A 4,339-nucleotide genomic window follows, 5' to 3' on the forward strand; every position below is an offset into this window, starting at 1 on the left:
TGCCAAAATTCATGTAAGTTTTAGGCCCCCAAACTTGGATCTGACCCTGCAGCTGCATTAACAAGAGATTGGGCTGCCATTCTGGTTTCTCCTTCCAGGGGGGAAGTTTATCCGCAGGGTCCAGGAGGGCAGAAGGGACTGTACCTCCCCCCAAGAGGAGTTTTGACTCCTCTCTGCTTCTCTTGGAGGAGCATTTCCCAAGCTCCTCCTCCTCACCTCGTTCTGGGAGAGGGTTAATAGATGTGGGGGTAGGAGGCCTCTTGCGGCCAAACACTTCTGGAAAGATTGGCGGCCTCTCCACTGCCCCCCACCCACCAACCTCCGGAAGATTCACAATGTACATTAGCATAGTAAAGGCTCCAGATAAAGAAAACATTTGGCTTTGTTTACTGTGGGGGTTGCCCATACTTCCTGGAGCTTAAGCTGAAAGCGAAAGGATGAGTAGGAGTCAGATAGGAGAGGGTTTTAGGCTTGAGGGTACAGCCCCAGCAAAAGCCTCGCAAAGCCTGGAGAACTGGAAGAAGTTGCTGCTGGAAGGCAGAGTTTGAGGTGGTGGAGCCGGGAGAGATGGACTAGAGGAGCCCCCGAAGCGGGCCTTTCATCCTGAGGACACCGGGTGACAATACACTCAGAGCTCTGAATCAGAGCTGCCCTGAATCAGGCAGAGCTCCCAGCTCTCTGAAGGCTTGGCATGCTGCTGTTTGCATCCTTCCATCTGTAAGCGATGTAAGGCTGGGCAGGCGTTGTCCTCATAGAGTTTCTCCCTCATCGTCTCTGCCTCTGCTCACCCCAAAGCTGGCAGAACCACAGCGCCCAGTGGCCTCCAGCTGCAGAGGGCATGAGGACTTCAGGCTGGTTTCCCAGAAACAGGAGGGTTTGTAGATAACCCTGACTCCCTGTGACCAAAGGCACCGTTCCCGAAACCCCTGTCCATGAAGCTACAACCTAGTGCTGCCAAGTAAAGTTTAACAATTCGCCTACAGGGGTAGCACTAGCTGTTTCTGAAGTTCTACAGCCCAGGCCACCACTGGATGCTGGCCTCAGTTCCATGAACCTTCAGCCCTGCCAGTGAGAAGTAAGAATTCATAGATTTATTGTCTTCTAGAAAGGTTGGGGGACACATTCCTCCATGCCACTCTCCCCTAGTTGGGGGTCTGTCCTTTCTCGCCAGCGAATAGTATCTCCCTGGCCAGAGAGGGAACGGACCACACTTTGCTTTCCAGCCTCACATAACCACCCTCCTGATGTCAAATATGACACATTCTTCAAGCCAATGACCTCTGCCCCCGCCTTAAAAAAAAAAAAAAACAGCCCTCCACTTCATCCATCTTTGGGCTGATGACTGCTTTTTCTCAAGCAGCAGCGAACTCTAGCATTTCCTTTGTTTTCCAGTGATGCTTTTTCTTCTCCATCTGATTTGGTGTCATCTGTGTCTCTGACTGAGCAGGGCTCCCCAGTCTCCTGGCTTGCCCTACCCATGCACCTTTAGAAGTCAGTCTGGAGAGCCTCTGATTCCATGTACAGATTTGCAGGGTTGGCATTTGGCTATCACTTTGGTGCTCAGAGTGGTCGTGTGAAAAGAGGGCGGTCTGGCCGTGGGACTGACTTCCCAGAGCAACAGGGCAAGCTGGTGGGTAAGAACCAACCTTTTTACTGGCAAGGAACCTGGGCAGAGATGGGCCCTAATATACCCAGGAGCAACTTGAAGAATAAATACAAGTCATGAGCAGCATTACTGTCAGAGTGTGACAACTGGCCACCTAGCCCTAGATGGGTACACGGGAGTGTCTAGAACCTGGAACCTTCTGGAACGGGGTAAAGGAGTAGCTGAGGGCTCCTAGCTCCACCCTTGGCTCTTTACAAGCTCCTGCGCACACAAGGGTCCTGCCTAAAATACCGGAGGGCATGAGAGTCTGCTTGTTGGTCCCTGCAGCAATTTGAGTTCTCCAGGTAGCGGACACCAAGAGAGAATAAGTGTGAGAGATGTACTGGGGGAGATTTCTAAGAAGGATAAAGGGGGAGGGAGCAGGGGTGAGGGGGCTTCAGACCAGGAGGCAGGTCTGATCCCTGCGGAAGGAGAGGGGAAGGAAGGAGGGGTGGGTAGACAGAGCCTCAGCCGGCAGCACAGCTCTGAGAAAGTCTCATCCAGGCCGATGGGGAGACCCAGAGCACAGACTGCCCACCAGAAACTTCCCGTGTCAGGCAGTAATGACCCAGCTCTAGTCACCCTGCTATGCTCTGTCATCCTGCGGGAACAGCCTGGGGAGGGTGGCCTCAGCAAGAATGCTGCAGCAGATCCCGAAAGTACCACAGCCAGAGGGTAGCAGACCAAGACACTTCTCCCGGAAACTTTTCCGCTGAAGGCAGGTCTGAGAAGTGCCCTTGCATGGCTGCCATTGTTTTTTTGTGTGGGGGCAAGGGGGTATCAGCGAGGGGAACTCTGAACCCTGGTCTCATGACCTCAGTCAAATTTTTCTCTGTTGTAGCTTCTTAGTGTGTGGATGACACCCTGGATTCTGGTTATTTCAGTCTTTGAGCTCCTAGAAGGTAGACATGGAATCAAAAAAGATACCAAAGGGCCTCCACCACCAGAGACAGACACATTCCAGTTGGAAATGGTCCAGAGTCCTTTTCTACTTGCAAGTACAGAAGGGACGTGGGCCTGGCCCGAGACCACTGAGCTATCCAGTCATGGATTCCGTTATTCCACAAAGATGTGGTGGGCACCGACTCCGTGCAGATGGCTGTGTGCCCAAGGGGGCCATGGGTCTCCTGAGGACCAGAGGGGCTTCAGCAGGAAGATCTTGCTGCCCATCTCCCCCACCCAGCCTTACCTGATTCTAAAAAGGGAGGTGCAACATTCCAGATCAACCTCACTTGGTCCTGAGGAAGAGAGAAATGGTGAGGCGCGGGGGGTGGTGGTCTCAGGACAAAGAATATAATCCCAGTGACTCCCCGGACACTTCCCCTGCACTATCACCTCACAAATACGTGCACTCACACGTGCACACACACACACAGCCATCTTTGGCATCATTAGCAATTTATCTTTGAAGAAGCCTGTACAGTTTACAAATATTAAAGCATTATCTCACTATTTTAATCACAACGACTGCTTTGGGGTATTTTCATTCTTTCTGATAATGAAGCTGGGCTCCGAGATCAGATTTCAACAAGGTCAAATGGCTGGTAGGTGGTTCTTAACCTTTGGGGCTGTCTCAGATCCCTTTAAGAACTCTCCCCTCGGAAAAATGCATACCTACGCAGAATTTTGCCCTCTCTTTCAGGGATTTGCAGCCCTACTTCAAGCTCTTGCAGGGCTCCGCCTCCCCACCCCAGTCCGCGGTAGGAGGCCAGACGAAAGTCGGCCCGGTGAAGCTGAGTTGGACCCGGCAGCCGCAGGATAAAATCCAGAGAGGAGTTCGTGTGACGGCGCAGCAGGATTAAGAAATCTCCCAGACCAGGATGGGCACAGAAAGGGTTAAGGGGGTGGAGGGTTTTGTTTTTCACCTCTGAGGACTCTGTTATGGGTCATTAAGAACACAAGACCGAGCGAGCATTCCATTTGCTGGGCCTGCCTCTAGCACACAGCTCTGCTTCCCGACAAGATAAGTCCTGTGCAGGAAGGCAATCCTGGGCCCAGGGAGGCAGATGGGAAACCGCCCCAGATAAGGCGGCTGCTCCGAGTGCTGCAGTCACACAGGGCCTTTCTGCTGCAAGAATGACACTGCCGAGAGTCTGCGTTTCTTGCCAGCTAAGGAGGAGGAGGCTCTTCGGAGGCGTCTCCTAACACACTGCTGTTCTAGGCAGCTCTGCAAGGGGAACCCCCTCCCCCAACGGGGGTGCAGCACCGTGCCTCCAAGTGGAGGAGAGGCCCTCGGGTTCCCGGAGCTTGGAGAGGGTGCCTTCAGCGGTGCCCTGGCCACCTCTGGCTAGGCCTGCACACAGTTTATCCCCACCCAGGCCTCCTGGCACCCCCGCCCCGCATCCACCACCCAGGTGGTACCTGTGCCCGCACAGGTGAGGAAAAAGGCCTGTGGAAAACACCATTACTGATAAGTAACAGTTCCTTTCAGGTTTAATGACACGTTGCATCCATCCTAAAGCTCAAAAAAAAAAAAAAAAAAAAGAAAAGAAAAAAAAATAAGAAGAAGAAAAGAAAGAAAAAGAAAAAAGCCCTCTCGAGGGACTGCGCCTCGCGCCTGTAAATAGGAACGCAAGGCCAGGGCGCGCGCGGGGGAGGGCGCACGGCGCGGAGCGGGCGTGTAAATTAACCGGGGGCCGCAGAGTAAATACACTGCACTCAGTATTTATTATACGGCCGGACCTCCGAGGGGTT

Source organism: Mandrillus leucophaeus, unplaced genomic scaffold, assembly GCF_000951045.1.
Source record: "Mandrillus leucophaeus isolate KB7577 unplaced genomic scaffold, Mleu.le_1.0 Scaffold209, whole genome shotgun sequence".
In the NCBI taxonomy this organism is placed as follows: Eukaryota; Metazoa; Chordata; class Mammalia; order Primates; family Cercopithecidae; genus Mandrillus; species Mandrillus leucophaeus.